General features: G+C 44.1%; 1 long non-coding RNA gene across 3 annotated transcripts in view; it reads right to left on the minus strand.

Annotated features, from left to right (window-relative positions):
• LOC139035180 (uncharacterized) overlaps nt 1-18,416 on the minus strand; it is a 271,165-nt gene that overhangs the window by 222,695 nt on the left and 30,054 nt on the right. Inside the window, exon 1 of one of the 3 annotated variants that reach the window (XR_011487768.1) lies at nt 2,273-2,473. The exons of the other annotated variants lie outside the window; for them this stretch is intronic. This is a non-coding gene — a long non-coding RNA (uncharacterized lncRNA). Of the gene's footprint in view, nt 1-2,272; nt 2,474-18,416 lie in introns of those variants that run through there. 3 annotated transcript variants of the gene reach the window in all.

Genomic DNA, 18,416 nt, shown 5'->3' on the forward strand with positions numbered 1-18,416 from the left:
AAGTTGAGATACAAAAACACAAAGGAGATATAAGGCACCTCTTTCCCATTTGCCTTCATTAATTCTGTCCTTGACCCAATTTGGCCACCAGAAACTATTTTCTCACTTCACCTGGATCTGTTATACTACATATCCTCATATTCTTCCAACAACATCAAGTTCTGCTTGGTCTTTATGAACTGACCAGGTCTCACTTCCTACCCTCAGCACTGAGACAGCAAATACCTCATTTCCAAGAACCCACCACCTATCACGTTTCATTACTTGAAACAGTTGGCAATTTGGCACAGAAGCTAGCATTTCTTACAAAATTTACAGCAATAATTTTGGTGCCCCATTCTAACTGGGGTAAGGAATGGCCTCTGGAGGACCAGTCCAGCAAGGCTAGTCATGCTTGGCCATTAAGATGTTAAGAAAAGGAAAGGTGGAGCCATTAAGTGAGACATACCTTTTATCCTTAAATGATCTTGTGAAAAATTATTTTCTCTCTTTCGATGAAGAAACAGAGGCACAGAGTGGTTAAGTTGCTTGCCCAAGGACACGCAACTAAAAACATGGCTAAGTTCTAAGTCCTAAGACCTGAACTCAGGGGTTCCCCAAAACTGTTTTTAGCTAAGTAACTTGTAAAGAAGGTAGAGTAGAATGAAAAACTTTCACTGTCTGCTTGGGTGCCCACAGTCCCAGGGTTGGCCCCCTGCTCTTCAACCGCCAATTCATTCCAACCTCTGATTTTCATTCGACTCTCCATTTGATGGTGCATTTGGTGGGCTAAGTTCGTGGGGTTGCAAAGAGTCAGACACCACTAAGGGACTAACACTTTCTTTCTTTTTTCTTTTATTTCTTGTCAACCTGAGAGTAGGAAATGGAAGCAATCTCATTTAGCACTTAGCACTTAAGCTGATGTTTAGTCACTAAGTCATGTCCCCGACTCTGAGAACCCATGGACTACAGGCTGCCAGGGTCCTCTGTCCATGGGACTTCCCAGGCAGGAATACTGGAGTGGGTTGCCATTTCCTCCTCCAGGGGACCTTCCCAACCTGGGATGGAACCCGTAGCGCTTCAGCATGCTGAATCAAATGTGAGCTCTGGTGTTTTCCCAGGCTCCTACTCAGCCATCAGCGCTCAAATCCAGCACCCGCTGCAGGAGGGAAAAACTGCTTTTCTGTGAGACAGAGCTCACAGGCCTGAAGAAAACACCAGAGTCATTTCCTTGGGCTCCATCAAGAGTAAAAGCATCTTGACCTGAATCAGGGACAACTTAACAAGTGCAGGTAAGCTATCTGATTCCATAGTTCCATGATTCTCTCCTCCAAGATCATAGGCCAAGCATGAACCCTACAGAAGCAGGACAGAATGAGTCCAGCTGCCCAGAAGAGAACTTGAGGACAACGAGAAACTGGCCTCCTATTTTCTTATTATTTATCCCAGAGAGACATCAAGAGAAATACACTGTTCTTCCTAACCGCCAATTCTCGGTGGAGGCAAAAGGAATCTCAAGTAACCATTGCCTAAAAATCAATTTTGAAATAGTGGCTTCACAAAATATGGAACATGCAATTTTGAATTTCTTGGTAAATTTGAGCTCAGAAAGTGTTACCATAATTGGCATACTGTATTTGTGTCCAGGGAGCCTAAATGTGCAGGGAGGGAGATGGGGTTAATTAAGCACTCTTGTTTCTGGAGCTTGTTTGCCAGCCACTCATTTCTGCTTGATGACCATCTGAAGACACTGAATCCATCTGCATATGCATGTCATGCTGCATTTGGCTAATGCTTCCTGACATGCTGCTGATTCAAGGTTAAAACCCCACACAGTGGAGAATTTCCCTGGTCTCCAAAGTTTGAAAAAATAAAGCTATGTGGAGGATAAAGATGCATCATTTATTTTATTCTTCCTATAACACAGAACCAAAAAAAATAAAAGAGAGAGAGAGAGGCAAAGATAAGCAAAAGGCACTCTCATACAATTACACTTTCAAAGGACTTGTGGAGAAAACATTTTCAGTTGCCAAGTCAGCAATTTTTCAAAAATAGCCTAACAGAAAAAAAAAAAAAAGGATTAATGGAAAAGAAATGATCAGGGGAAATTTCACTATCGTTTAAAGAACAGCAGGTGGTACCTAGCACATTATTACCTTTTTATTCATGACTTGCCTCAGAGACCCCTCAAAAATCTAACCAAACTGACAGACAGCGGTCCAGTGTCATAATTTTATGAATACCAGATTTGTGCAACAATGACATCAGTCTGACCCGCTGCGCTCTGGCTTACCGCATCCATCACTGCTTTCTTTAAAATCCACAGCAAGCAGCATCTTTCCTGATTTTCAGAGAGAATCTGAAGCATCGAATGACAAAAAGACCTTCCCAGGAGCAGAGGAGAAGCCTGTGGGGGGAAACATGCCAAGAGCCCTCCCCGCTCCAGCTCCCCGCCGGCTCCCCTCTCCTCTGCCCACCCCCAATCCGCCATGGTCCTTTCCATCTCCCAGCCAAGCAGAGCCTTCTTCCCATCCAGACAACGGAAAACCCCAGACCAGGCTTGAGCAAGCGGTTTCATGTAACTCCTGAGTTTTCGTTAGAGATTTTAATTTCTGAACTTAGAAGATTTATGCCACGGGTGATTTGGTGAACATTTTTTATTTTGAAATGCACATGAATTTTGGTCAATTCCCATTGGAAAAATAGCACTATTCCTGTGCTTATTATATAAGCTTTCAATTTATTATAGACCTGCTTATCCAGTTTGTGTGTTATTTATATGTTTAATTCTCCTCTTTCTCACTGCCTGCTTTTTTTTTTAGCCATCTTAATGCTCTCAAAACTTCCACAGTAGCATGGCAAGGAATACATTTCACTGCTTTGCTGTGAAATACCAGAGTATGGAGAGAAATTTAAAATATCTTAATTACTTCATATTTTCAGCAGTTTAATACAGTACCTGGTGGGAGAGAAGAATAAATCATTGCTATAATTAAAATTTGACAACTGGCTGTACACTTTAATATTTATTTTACTATTAATATTGCAAATAGTATTTAAGAGCTAACTATATGCAAAATATTCTGAAAAATAATTATGTGAGAGAAGAGAAAGAAGAAAAAGATACATAATTTTCAGCCTGACAATCACATCTTCTATTTGGTTAATGCAATTTTCAAAGTATTCTCACTTTGAAACAATACTTATTTCTTTAGTAATACATATTGAATATCTCAGATACACAGTACATTCAGAGGGTCTGAGATAGCTTCTGGAGACACATTAAATTACTCACTGGCAGAAACTGTCTCATTATTTTCAACTAAACACCCAGCTCTTAATAGCTACCACTTTACTGAGTAAATATACACCAGGGCTTCCCTGGTAGCTCAGCGGTAAGGAATGCAGGAGATGTGTAGGAGACTAGAGTTCGATCCCTGAGTCAGGAAGATCCCCTGGAGTAGGAAACGCCAATCCACTCCAGTATTCTTGCCTGGGAAATCCCATGGACAGAGGACCTTGGCAGCCCACAGGCCAGGGAGTTGCAGAGTCAGACATGACTGAGCAACTGAGGCGCAAGCATGATTATACGCTAGCTACCACATTAAGTAACTTATCAACAATAGCGACACTTGGAATTCACTGAACTCATCCGAGCCATGTTCTGTTTGGGATAACAATCCTCAATGGATCTCTTGTGTTACTGATGATCTTGCAAACAGATGCCCTGACTGCCTTTGTTTTGCACTCTCTTTTCAAGGATGTTTATATAGCGAATATTCCTTGGACAATACAGAGATTGTTTCCACCACACCAAAGGAGCAAGTTTACTTTGGAGTCCCCTCAGATCAAATTTCTTCCTGTAACAAGTCCACTGCATGTGCAGGCTCCACCTGGCTGTCAGGGCTTCCCCTCATGGGAAGTAGAGCTCAGGCAACCAGCATCATCACTGATCTCTAGCTACCACTATGACTGTGAGTGATAAAGTCATTCATCTCTGACCCAGGAGTCTTATGTCTTTTGCTGGCATCTGTGAAACTGCAGCAAGCTAATTTGTTAGTAGGATAAAACTTATCAGTAGGGTAAAACCTCAGGCCCTTCAGAATTCTTGACACTGATGTGTGTTTTACACATGCTGCTTCACTAAATCTTCTCAACAAAATATTCAGATTGTCCCGATTCTGTTGTCGGTCAGTTGCTAAGTTGCGTCCACCTCTTTTTGACCCCATGGTCGCAGCACACCAGGGCTGTCCTTTACTATCTCCCGGAGTTGCTTAAACTCATGTCCATTGAGTCAATGATGCCATCCCACCATCTCATCCTCTCATCCTCTGTCACCCTCTTCTCTTCTTGTTTTCAATATTTCCCAGCATCAAGGTCTTTTCCAAAGAATAATTTCTGCGCATCAGGTGGCCAAAGTATTGGAGCTTCAGCTTCAGCATCATTCCTTCCGATGAATATTCAGGGTTGAATTCCTTTAGGATTTACTGGTCTGATCTCCTTGATGTCCAAGAATCTTCACCACACCACACTTCGAAAGCCTGAATTCTATGGTGCTTAGCCCCCTTTATGGTCCAACTTCACATCTGTACATGACTACTGGAAAAACCATAGCTTTGACTATATGGACCTTTATTGGCAAAATGATGTCTCTACTTTATAATACACTGTCTAGGTTTGTCATAACTTTCCTTCCAAGGAGCAAGTATCTTTTAATTTTGTGGCTTCAGTCACCATCTGTAGTGATTTTGGCACCCAAGAAAATAAAATCTGTCACTATTTCCACTTTTTCCCCATCTATTTGCCATGAAGTGATGGGATTCAATGTCATGATCTTAGTTTTCTGAATGTTGTTTTAAGCCAGCCTTTTCACTTTCTTCTTTCACCCTCATCAAGAGGCTCTTCAGTTCCTCCTCGATTTCTGCCATTAGAGTGATATCATCTGCATATCTGAGGTTGTTGATATTCCTCCTGGCAATCTTGATTCCAGCTTGTGATTCATCCAGCCTGGCATTTCACATGATGTACTCTGCATGTAAGGGAAACAAACGGTGACAACATACAGCCTTGTCATATTACTTTCCAAATTTTGAGCCATTCCATTGTTCCATGTCCAGTTCTAACTGTTGCTTCTTGACCAGCATACAGATTCTCAGAAGGCAGGTAAGGTGGTCTGGTATTCCCATCTCTTTAAGAATTTTCCACAGTTTATTGTGATCCACATAGTCAAAGGCTTTAGGATAGTTAATAAAAAAGAAGTAGATGCTTTTCTGCAATTCCTTTGCTTTCACTCTGATCCAACAGATGTTGGCAATTTATCTCTGATTCCTCTGCCCTTTCATCCGAAAGTTCTTAGTTCATGTACTGCTGAAGCCTAGCTTCAAGGATTTTGAGTATTACTTTGCTATCAGGTGAAATTAGCATAATTGTTTGGTAGTTTGAACATTCTTTGGCATTGACTTTCTTTGGGATTGGAATGAAAACTGACCTTCTCCAGTCCTGTGGCCACTGCTGAGTTTTCCAAATTTGCTGACATATTGAGTGCAGCACTTTCACAGAATCATCTTTTAGGATTTTAAATAGCTCAGCTGGAATTCCATCACCACCACTAGCTTCATTTGTAATGATGCTTCCTAAGATCCACTTGACTTCACACTCCAGGATGTCTGACTCTTACATAAATGACCACACCATCTTGGTTATCCAGTTCATTAAGACCTTTTTAATATAATTCTGTGTATTCTTGCTGCCTTTTCTTACTCTCATCTGCTTCTGTTAGGACCTTGGTGTTTCTGTCTTTTATTGTCCCCATCTTTGCTCGAAATTTTCCCTTGGTATCTCCAATTTTCTTGAAGGGTCCATATTTTAGAGATAAAGAATCCAAGGCTTAGAGATGTTAAAAACCTGCTCAAGGTCACAGAGCTGGTCTTTCCCCACCCACTTCCCAATCCTTGCTGCTCACGGTGAATGCCCTGCTTCTAGCCGGGGGTGTAAGCATCCACAAGTATGAGTGTGAGGAATGCCTCTAGGAGGACACACTGACGGAGGTGAGGGAGGCAGCAGGCCTGGGAGAAGAGTAACAAGCCCTTCCCCAGAGAGAGGAGTCGCTTTTGGTTCTGCGGGTCAAGCTCCACGCTTGTGCTCTATGAGACAGACAGGACAAAAGTAGTGAGTCAGAGAGAGAGGTTGAAGAGTTGTGTTTTGGAAAGTGATTCTCTTGCAAGAACTGTCACAGGGAAAGAATCAGGCTGGGCTTAGAAGAAAGAAGGGGAGCCAAAGTCAGAGAGGAGAGAGATGGAAGCACAGGCAGGGAGACTATTATTGCTCAAAACCCAGGCGTGGTGGGAGTGGAGGCACACCCACAGGCAGAATTCTCACTTCAGAGCTACTGAGAATAAGGTGACCTATCAAACTCTCAGATCTGACTCATTCTGAGAAGTTTCTCTGGAAACAGAGAAGCCTATCAGCTACCAAATCTGTTAGCCTAGAGTGTCTTTCCCATTGACTCAGAGAGAGGACAGGCACAGGGATGAGCCTCTGAAGATCGTCCCGGGTGTAGGTCTACCGACCACCAGCACAGAGGCAGGAACGTACCCAGGCTAACAGGCACTGAGGGCAATGACAGGAGCCTGTGCCCTGAGAGAACACAGGAAGTGGGTCCCCTCAGGCCTGACTTCTGGCCCCTAGACGGCAGTTTCTCAAAGAGAAAAGAAACACAAGCTGTCAGCCTAGCGTTTCAGTAGGAAAATGTGAGTGAGAAGAGAAATCAAATGACTTTCCTCATATCTCAAATTGTGCAGCTAGAAATAGATGGACAATCATGATTTCCATATACTGGGACTTTTTTTTTTTTTTTTTGGTGATCCTTTGGGGAAAATTTACAAGTGCTATTAATAGCCTTTGACCTTAGAGATATATCATGGTCAAACAGAAGAAGTTATAATTAGGAAGCACAGTCTAAGAGGTAAAGGCAAAGGTCAGACCATGCACTAAAATACTGCTTAATATACAGAGAACTGTGCAAAAGTGCTGATGCAGGAGAACTAAGTATTGATTAAATCAGGTGCTTCAAATCCCTGCTAATGCCATAAAATTTAATGGATTACAAAGGGAATGCACAAACCACAAGGAAATCTATGAGAAACACAGCTTCAGCGACTCTCCTAATTAAGGCAAGTTCAGAACACATACCCTGATTTTTTTTAATCCAAACCTTGAAAGATGCAATAAAAATGGCATCTTTATTTATACTTGCCTGACATGGCTTTCCATTCCTTCTTCTTGCAGAGGATTTACTACTCACATCAGGAATGGCCCTGGAGACTACAAGGCTGTTGTTTTTCTTTACGGCCAGCAGAATGTGGGTTTTGAAAAAGTTCAAGACAAACGTACCCTCGGTCCTCGACCAGACTCCCTGCTCAGGGCTGTTAGTATGCCCAGCAACAGTGGTGGAGGGCAGCTCAGGTCACCTCTCCCCATTGTCATCCGCTGTGGTCAGTCAAGGCTCCAAGAAGGACATTAATGGGAGGTCTTATTCTCTTTCCGCTTTGCTTGGGGAAGTAGATGACTGTTCAGCATATCGTGAGCAGTCTTAACAGCTCTGCTCAGAGCAGGACAGAAGGACAACCCCACCCTGTGATGCGAGTGCATTCACTTGCCCCCTCATTTTTATCTTTGGCACGCCTGCCAGTGACCCCTTCCAAAGAAGGCTGAGCCTGTGACTTCACTTTGCAAACAAGGGTTCATAGTTACACAAAAGAGACACTGATTCTGGCTTTCCTAATTAGAAAAAGAATGTTCTGGAAGGAGGACAGAGAGGGTCAAAAATGCAGCCTAGGGAACCTGGTTCAGAAAACATACACGCATCCAGGGAGACAAAGCCCAGCCAAGATGCCGTTGTTGTTCATTCGTTCAGTTGTGTCCAACTCTTTGCAACCTCATGGAGTGCAGCATGCCAGGCATCTCCATCCTCCACCATCTCCCAGAATTTGCTTAAGTTCATGTCCATTGAGTCGGTGATGCCATCCAACCAACTCATCCTCTGTCGTCCTTTCCTCTTCCTGCCCTCAATCTTTCCCAGCATCAGTGTCTTTTCCAATGAGTCAGGTGGCCACCTTTGTATCAGATGGCCAAAGTATCAAAGCTTCAGCTTCAGCATCAGTCCTTCCAGTGAGTATTCAGGGTTGGTTTGCTTTAGGATGGACTGGTTTGATGAGGGCACATCCAAGATGAGGGCATAGAAATGATCTGCTCAGAACACTGCTCTAGGCACCACTTCCTGTGACTGGACCACAGCTCGGCTCACCTCCACACTTGTAGAGACAATCTCTTTTGACTCTCGGAATTCAAAGTGCCAGGCCCAAGCATGAATCTGGGTCACATGCCTACCCCAGAGCTTCCTGGTAGCTGTAGGAGGTAACGTCTGCCTCCAGAAAAAGGCTGGTCTGCGGATGCTAGGGAGCCACCAACTCAACACTCTTCAGTAAACCTCCATTGCCTATGGCTTAAAGTCCAAGTCCCTTACCTGCCATAGAAGTGAGGTGATGATGTGTCCCAGTTTTTCTGAGTCTTGTTTTTAATTTTTATCCTAGAATAATTATTGGGGTTTCTTTCACTCTCAGAAGTGCCTGGGTTTTTAAAAATTACATGGTCACCTTACTTAAGAAGCTCTTCATGACATGGCCCCTGTCTACCTTTACAACTTCACTATTCCCTGATCCATCTTTATTCTCCAGCATAACAAAAATCTTCTAGTTCCTTATGTACAAATGTTATTTTCATGTCCAAGTCTTTGCTCATACTTCCTCTGTGCCTGGAATCTCCTTTACATGGTCTCCATCCCACCCTTTAATACCTAAAATCCTTCTTGTGTTAGGGATAAGTTGAGTTATCTACCCCGATTCTTGTTTTCTGTTTGTACATACATCTCTCTATATGTGTTTACTGACTGTGTTGCCATCATCTGTTTTGGAACCTAACTGCTCCCTTAGACTGCGAGGTCCTACGACTTGTTCACCTTTGATCGATCAGAGCTGAGCACAGTGTGTAACACATCTAAAGTGATGCTCCCAGGACTTCCCTGGTGGTCCAGTGGCTAAGACTGTGTGCTCCCAATGCAGGGGGCCCAGGTTCGATCCCTGGTTGGGGAACTAGATCCCTCATACCACGATTAACAATCCAGCATGCTGTAATGAAAAATGAAGATCCCTCATGTCACAACTAGGACCCGGTACAGACAAATAAATTAATTAAAATAAATATTTAATAAATAAATAAAGAAAATGACACTCTCAAAAACATGTGATAAATGATTGAGTCCTGCAAGTTTGAAATAAAAGGCTGGTCAGACAATTATTATAATGGGGCAATAAATGAGAAGAAAAAGAGGCAAGGAAAGAACACAAAAGAGTTAAATTACTGAGCTGACCATACAAGGGAAGGGTGGTTAGTCATCCAAATCACATGCCTTGGAGTCATTCTTCAAATCAATCTCAGAGTCCAAAGGGGTTCGATCTGATGAATGGGGTGGCACAGAGTCTGAAAGGGAGTGGAATGATGTTTCCCATTGGTATGTTAGATTTTAGAGCAAGATCCTGAGGTCCAATCCACAGATAGGCCACATAGCTGGGGGAGGATGAAAGAGACCTCAGGCACACATACACCCTGCCTTCTCTAGAAGACAGCAAGCCCACCAGGGCAAGACGGCTTCTTGATGTCCAGCCCATGGTCAGGTCTGACCCCTGGTCCTGGACTAGTAGAAACATCAAGCTAAGGAGCACTGGCACCTACCCTTCAGCAGGGCTAGGAAAGACAGAGGCTATCGCCTGCAATTAATGAAAACTGCGAGCAAGGCTTTAGATGAACAGGGTCTTGTCTGGAGGGAGCGGGGAGCATCCATATGCTTACCCTCTGAAGAATCCAATACACACGTTCAGGTCTATTAAATGACATGTTTATCTTCCTTCAAGGCAAGAAGGAACATCTGTCACCAGGCCCTTGACTTCATTTCCATTGTGAATACTAATCACCAGACGCCAAGTCAAGTCACAGGACACAGAAAGTTTAAAGGCCAGGGCAGAAAGAGAAGCCCCACAGAACTGCCCCTTTGAAGTTCAAAATGGGCTCCCAGGTGTCCCCAATAGCTGTTCTTTGTCCAGTGCTTTTTTCTCTAAGTGTTATTTCTTTGTTACTCATTTTGCTCTGGGTCAGGGCTATTCCAGAAACAAAATAGTACTTTTTCTCTCTTTATTCTAACATTATTCTTATTAAGGAGAAGACAAAGACAGAAATGGTTAGGGAACTGCAAAAGAGATACAGAAAATGTCTGTGATTGCCAGCTGAGTGTGTGATGGGTTTTGGAGTCAGACCCGAGCTCTAGTCCCGGCTCTTCCACTGGCCAGCTGCATGCTTCTCAATGAGCTACTTCTCACAGCTTTTACATACCTAACTTTGCATTTTGGGTAGTTCTTAGATGCAGGTTCGATTGCTGGGTCAGAAAGATCCCCCAGAGAAGCAAATGGCAACTCAATCTAATATTCTTGCCTGGAGAATCCATGGAGAGAGGAGCCTGGCAGGCTCCACATGGGATCACAAAAGAATTGGACATGACTTAGTGACTGAAGAACAAGTTCTTAGCACTTAGCACACATGTAGTAAATATTAGCTATTACATGATTTCATGTACAAGATATATCAAGCAGTGCGTGTGTGACTGCCAAGTCACTTTAGTCACGCACAACTCTGAGCAGCCCTATGGACCATAGCCCACCAGACTTCTCTGTCCATGGGATTCTCCAGGCAGGAATACTGGAATGGGTTGCCATGCCCTCCTCCAGGGGATCTTCCCGACCCAGGGATCAAACCCGAGTCTCTTATGTCTCCTGCATTGACAGGCTACCTGGGAAGCCATATCAAGCAGTACTGGTCCCTAAACCAGCTAGGTAGAGGGAGCATAATCCCTCTTTTTACTAAGTTTGAATGGTGTGTATCTGTCTCTGTATCATCAACACTGTTTAAAATCGACTTCAAAATTCAGACTCCCAATACATCCAGAACCTGGAATGTCCCAAATTCTAGAGCATCAAGACTTTGCCAGTAACTTAGGGTTCTAAGCCCCTAATGGCTTGATAACATTTCTGTTTCCCAGGATGTTTCTTTATCACTTAGGAAAATAGCAATAACCCCCTTATCAGCAAACAACAAACTCTTATTTAAGGAGATGGTGTCTAGTTGGGCAAAATTTCATTGAACCTGAATTATTTGTTTTCTGCCTAGGAAATTACAGATAATTATTAACTTATTGTCTAATAAATTCCAGCAAGGCTTTCTTGTAGAAAAACCTAGAAGTGATATTTAGAACTATTCTTTCCTCTTAAAAGTTTCTATTGATGGAAGCCCTTAGCTGAACTAAATCAACCTTGAAATTTGAGATGCTGGTGTGTACTACAGTACCCTGGGATCCAGTGCCAATGCAGTGGTGAAAATAGGAGAGTTCGTGGAATAAGATCCGGATGCACGGTCTCTTCCTTAATCCTCCATTTCCTCATATTCTTGTGATCCCCTTGCCCCTATTTGGACAGTTTTCTCTTATGATGATGCTGCAATTTGCATCAGGCATGTCTGCTCCCTTCCTTTTATGGAGGGGCTTGGAAGCCACAGTCCTTTTACAGCCTCCACTCCGGCAGGTCCCCAGATCTCTGGGGTACCAACCTGAGGCCAGATCAAGAAGGGCCTGAAGTCAAGAAACCCCTGAAATTCTCTCTAAGGTTATTATTTTTTCATTCACTATTGCAATTATTCCTCTTCCAGCATCATATGTAAGCCTTCCTGACAGCTTCTGAGTTTCCATAGAGAAGGGGTTTAGTGGTAGCAATCTACTTTAAAAGGGAGCTAAAGGACTGGCCTTGAAGCTACGTGCGTGGAAAGTACACAGCTTGGGGTTGGGTCATATATTCGAAGTCAGTTTTTTAAAATAAATTTGTATAAAGGTACATAATACAAAACATAGTTTTCATTGTCGTTATCAGAAAATGGGCAGTTAGTGGAGATAATGCGGGCAAAAGGCCCAAATGATCCGGTGACACCATATTACGGTTTCAGGCTTCTAGATAGCCTCAGTACACTCAGTGAAGAATAATTCTTTAATCTCTACCTCCAATCTAGGGAATTTTTTCAGGGTTGTAAGCCAGGCCATGGGTACCACCGGGATGGAGCTGCTGCTGAGCATGCATTTCTAGTGCAGCCAGGGACTGTGCCTCCTGGAACCCAAAGCTCTAGTGCAGTTTCCTTCTTCACCTCTGCCCTCTCTACTCCCCTGGGTGGTGGTGGTTTAGTCACTAAGTTGTGTCCAACTCTTTGTGACCCCATATAGTGCACCAGGCTCCTCTGTCCATGGGATTTCCCAGACAAGAATACTGGAGTGGGTCGCTGTTTCCTTCTCCCAACCCAAGGATTGAATGGACCAGGGACTGAACCTGGATCTCCTGTATTGCAGGCAGGTTCTTTACTGATTGAGCCACCAGGAAAGCCCTCTCTACTCCCTTAACTCAAGGCAAATCTCCCCTAAACTTCCTGAGCCACTGGAGAATGTTGGTTATGGTCCATGGGTCTCACCCAAGGAGAATCAACTCAAGATATTTTGGTTGTCCAAAATCACTGCAGATGGTGATTGCAGCCATGAAATTAAAAGACGCTTACTCCTTGGAAGGAAAGTTATAACCAACCTAGATAGCAAATTAAAAAGCAGAGACATTACTTTGCCAACAAAGGTCCATCTAGTCAAGGCTATGGTTTTTCCAGTGGTCATGTATGGATGTGAGAGCTGGACTGTGAAGAAAGCTGAGTGCCGAAGAATTGATGCTTTTGAACTGTGGTGTTGGAGAAGACTCTTGAGTCCCTTGGACTGCAAGGAGATCCAACCAGTCCATCCTAAAGGAGATCAGTCCTGGGTGTTCGTTGGAAGGACTGATGCTGAAGCTGAGACTCCAGTACTTTGGCCACCTCATGCACAGAGTTGACTCATTTGAAAAGACCCTGATGCTAGGAGGGATTGTGGGCAGGAGGAGAAGGGGACGACAGAGGATGAGATGGTTGGATGGCATCACCGACTCGATGGACATGAGTTTGGGTAAACTCCGGGAGCTGGTGATGGACAGGGAGGCCTGGCGTGCTGCGGTCCATGGGGTCGCAAAGAGTCGGACATGACTGAGCGACTGAACTGAACTCAACTGAAAGACTTCCCACGTGGCACAGTGATAAAGAAGCTGCCTGCCAATTCAGGAGAGGCAAGGGATGCAGGTTCAATCCCTGGTTCAGTTCAGGAAGATCCCCTGGAGTAGGAAATGGCAACCCACTCCCATATTCTTGCCTGGGAAATTCCATGAGCGGAGGAGTCTGAAGGGCTGCAGTCACAAAGGGATCACAAAGAATCAGACAGGACTGAGCACACACACAAAGGCTAAAGTAATCATCCCAACATAATCCTTACTTTCCCAGGCTACCCTGACCCCTCTTCAATACTACCCTGGGAAAACGAGGCTGGTCTCCGCTCTTTTCACTTCCAGGTCGCCTCCTCTCCCCAGCAGTTCCCAAAGTCTCTAGCAAACTGAGGTAGGCCGTTTTCCTCAGTTGTTGCTATTCTCTCGTTTACCACATGGTGGCACTATTCTCCGGGAATGAGGCTGCCAATAGAGACAGTTGCAGGAGGGGTTCTCCCTCCACCAGGATTTAGGGTGAATATTAGGTGGTGCAGTGGTAGAGAATGTGCCTGCTGATGCAGAAAACACGGGTTAGATCCCTGGGTTGGGAAGATCCCCTGGAAGAGGAAATAGCAACACACTTCAGTATTCTTGCCTGAAAAATTCTGTGGACAGAGGAGCCTGGTGAGCTACAGTCCATGGGGTCACAAAGAAATGCTTGAGAATAATTGAAACTCATCAGCCTACATTAAATTTTAAAGTGTCCCCTCTCCATGAAACATGAATCAGAACCTAAGGACAGAGTTCAATATCTTGAATCTCCAAACTTAAAGCAAGTTTCCTGTTAGAGAGAGTATAGCGTCCTAAGGTCCATCTTTGAGTCAGAAGTCACTTGTAGCATTTTCCCCAAGAGGCCTTCATATAAATAAGACTCCCAGATGATTCCCCATGATGTCCCCATTCTAGATTTTATCACATCTATAATGCGCATGCCACTTCCTCCCCCAGCAGAGAGACTCCAGGCTTTGAGATCAGGTCTGTGGCTAAACTCAAGTTCTGTCCTTACTGGTTAGTAGCCAAACACTCCTGCCAAGTCTCAGTTTCCTCAGATACAAGGTGGGAATAACAATACTTAAGTCAGGGATGACATGAGATGTCCTATGCAAAGTATGGTACTCTGTGTATAGTAGATGATCAGTAAATGCTTGTTCCCTTATCCTCTCCCCTTATCCACATGCTCAACTCCTTCACTCGGTAATCTTGCCCAGACTCCAGGGCCCATCAAGCTAATCTACTTTCAATGGTGTATGCTGTGCTCAGTTGTGTCTGACTCTTGGCAACCCCATGGATTTTAGCCCGCCAAGCTCCTCTGTCCATGGAATTTTCCAAGCAACAATGCTGGAATTGGTTGCCATTTCCCTCCTCCAGGAGATCTTACCAACCCAGGGATCAAACCTGTGTCTCCTGCATTGACAGACAGCTTCTTTATACTAGCACCACCTGGGAAGCCTACTTTCAATATGAAATAAATGAAAGTTGCTCAGTCGTGTCCAACTCTTTACAAGCCCATAGAATATATAGTCCATGGAATTCTCCAGGCCAGAAAACTGTAGAGGGTAGCTGTTCCCTTCTCCAGCAGATCTTTCCAACCCAGGGATTGAACCCAGGTCTCCCACATTGAAGGCAGATTCTTTACCAGCTGAACCACCCAGGAAGCCCAAGAATACTGGTGTGGGTAGCCTATCCCTTCTCCAGCAGATCTTCCCCACCCAGGAATTGAACCAGGGTCTCCTGCATTGCAGGCGGATTCTTTACCAGCTGAGCTACCAGGGAAGTTCTTTCAATACACACTTCCAATATACAGCTCTATTTATTTCATATCTAAAAAGCAATTATGAGTCCCTGGCTGCTCAGTTGGTAAGGAATCTGCCTGCAATGCATGAGGCCTGGGTTCCATCCCTGGGTCAGGAAAATCCCCTGGAGAAGAGAATGGCAACCCGCTCCAGTATTCTTGCCTGGAGAATTCCAGAGAAGAGGAATCTGGCAGCTACTATCCATGAGATTGCAGAGTCGGGTATGACTGAACAACTAACACACACACAAACAGCAGCTACCACCGTGATATACAGGAGATGAGGTTTTAACTGTAAGATTATAAAGCAAAGACAGAAATGTTTTACTTTTTAGGATAGGATTTTAATTGGTTAATAAGATGAAGATACTAATAGTGGCTTAAACAAGGTTGAAGTTTTTCCTCTTGCAAACTGGTTTCCTCTGATAGGAGCTCCCCACATGGACACCCAGGCTTCTTCTAAAATGTCATCCATTCCTAGAGTATTGCATTCGCTCTGTAGCCCAAGGAGCCATGCCATCATATCTGCCTTGCAGCCATCAGAGAAAAGGAAAAGCAAATAAGGAGGACAAACTGTAGCTCCCTAAAGACGCACTGGAAGTTTCTCAGTCACACTCAAATCCAAGAAGGCTGAGAGGTCAGAGGCCGCTATGTAACTAGTTCAAAATGCTCTTTCAGTGGAGGAGAGGGAATAGTATGTGTGAAAACCCACAGCTGCTGCCAGAGTGCTAATCAGGAGTTTTTCTCTGCCAAAACAAATAGCAAAGCCAGGATAATCCATGTAAGCCGAAAACTATCCAAGCTGCAAGTAACGACCCATTTATTTCAAACAAATCCATAAAGAAAATTTAACATCAGCCTGGAACACATATATAAATGACAAAGACTTTCAGCTAAATCAAGGGAATATAGCCATATAAGAAAACATTAAACATTTTATCCTATAAAATCACTGGTTCTTAAAGCTGGTGAGGATCCTAAAGGTGATTTAGTGAAAAACCTTCCACTTAATGCAAGTATTTTCTTTACAGTAACCTTGACCACAGCTATCCCACTTTTTGTCAGAACACTTTCAGGCAATGGATCCTGTAGCCTGAAGGTCCACAGTCCCTGGGAGTTGTGGACAAAGGCAGAAAGAGCAAGCTGGCAGGGGACAGTGGTCAGAGCCTGCATCTAGGGTACCCAGCCATGTGCATGGCCATGGTGTAATAGCTCCCACCCTGGGATCAATTAAGAGTAGGAAGCATGGTGAAGGGGGAGGGATTCTCACTGGTTTGCATTTAGAGGTAAATTTTCAAAAATGTGCACATAGTATATATACATAAATATATATATTTTTTTCTGAAACATAGGTTTGAAAGCCCAGAACAGATGATTTTTTTCTACAGCTATCTATGCCTGAAAGGAGTAACTCTCAAAAATATTGCATTAAAGGAGCCTATGGAAAAAAAAAAAAAAAGGAGCCTATGAGATGTTTGGGTGGAGATTTCAAGTAAACACCTCGGCATATGTATCTGGAGGTCAGGGAGAAGGTCCCTGATTATATTTAATCAGCTGCCTGTGCCTGTGCCGTCACTTCAGTCATGTCCGACTCTTTGCGACCTTTTGGACTGTAGCCCGCCAGGCTCCTCTGTCCATAGGCTTCTCCAGGCAAGAAACTAGAGTGGGTTGCCATGCCCTCCTCCAGGGGATCTTCCCAACCCAGGGACTGACCCACATCTCCTGCATTACAGGTAGATTCTTTACTGCTGAGCCTCCAGGAAAGCTCATTTAATGAGCTACACAGAGTTTATACTTGAAGTATTGAGATAGAAGAACTAAAAGACAGAGAGGTAAAAGAAGCCAGGAAAGAACCTCTCTTTTAGAAAATGGAAAGCAGAAATGATAAAAAAAAAAAAAAAAAGGAGGCAGATGAAGAAGCATTTTAATAAATAAATAAACGGGAGGCAGAAAGGTGTGAATTTCGGGCGGATCTCTCATTTATAGGACAAGGAATTCTGAGGTGCGAACCCAGTGAGGGTTCCTGAGGTCAGGCTTTGACCTGCATTTAGGCTGCAAGAAAAGTCATGGTTAGTAATAACTGAAGGATCAGCTCCGTGTTTTAGAGAGGTGCAGTTAAGGGAAGGGAGCATCCCTTCCCCAGGGCTAAGTAAGAAAATGAGAGGGTCAGCAGCAGAGGACATCAGTGCCCAGGAGGCTGGGGTCTGACCAAGGTCACTGGTAGTGAGACAAGAAAATAGGGTTCAGAGAGCAGGAGTGACCTGGGACAACCCAACTTGAAATGACAAGAAGGACGGGCAGGGAAAATGTCATATTTTCTGGCTAGCCCCTTAGTATGACCTGTGACAACCAGAGTAAAATATATGAAACATGAAAGAATTCCCTGGACATCTCCAAAGATGTTGAGAAAGAAAACTCGGTGAAACACTTAACTTCTTTCAAGAGAGTCATGATTATTTGCATATAAAAGGTTATTTTTGTGATCATAGCTTGGCAAGGTCCAGGACATAGAGATCACAGAGAAGGAAAATTAAATTTTCAGGGTTTGGTATAAGTGGTGTCTCATGCTCTAGATAGAATGAGAAATATGGAGATCAAAAAAAAAAAAAAAATCCTTAGATGAGTGGCCAGTTTTATTAGTGACCTTGAAGAGGTTTAAGAAAGAAGATGGGGTAGAAAGCTAATTCAAGCAAATGAAGAGATAAGTGAATACTCAGAATGCGTAAGCTGCAAGAATTGACTATACTTTCAAGAAGTTTGTGGAGAGAAGAAAGAGGTGGGATCACAGAAAACAGGATAAAGAGGCTGAAGGGAGAGTGGCTGGCAAAGAGAGTGGAGAAGGATGTGAGGAGTGGCTGAAGAGACGCCCTAGAGGCAGGGCTCAGCCTCTGGAACCAGCTGGACCCCAGCCTGAGGCGGGGCTCTGCCCTTCAGGAGAGCGTGAGGTTTACCTTCTGTCAGGGTGACCGGAGAAGTCAATCTGTTACTTCAGGTGAATGACGAAGCACTGCACCAGTGATAAGTCAGACAGTGCATGGTGGGAGCGGGGACCTGGGCAGGGATAGACAGGGAGTTGAGAGGCCACCCAGGAACCAGCCCCACAGCTTTGGGCGGCAGGAGGTTCCCATCAGCAAAGAGGGAAGATAGGAGTCAATCCCGCTCTGGCTCTGGTCAGGTGACCTTCGTGAGTGGGCAGTCAGCCTGCCACCTGTCACCCATGCGGAAACAGGGCAGGGGACAGGGGAGAGGTCTTGTGTTCCCATCTCCCTCTACTAAGACCTACACACACACATAGTTTCACTCAAAAAGCTCAGTTTTTCCCTCTAAGATTCCAGTAATAAAATACAAACTCTGATATGAGTATTGTGAACCCCAGGGTTAGTAGAAGG

The sequence above is a fragment of the Odocoileus virginianus genome, chromosome 5, assembly GCF_023699985.2.
Source record: "Odocoileus virginianus isolate 20LAN1187 ecotype Illinois chromosome 5, Ovbor_1.2, whole genome shotgun sequence".
Classification (NCBI taxonomy): Eukaryota; Metazoa; Chordata; class Mammalia; order Artiodactyla; family Cervidae; genus Odocoileus; species Odocoileus virginianus.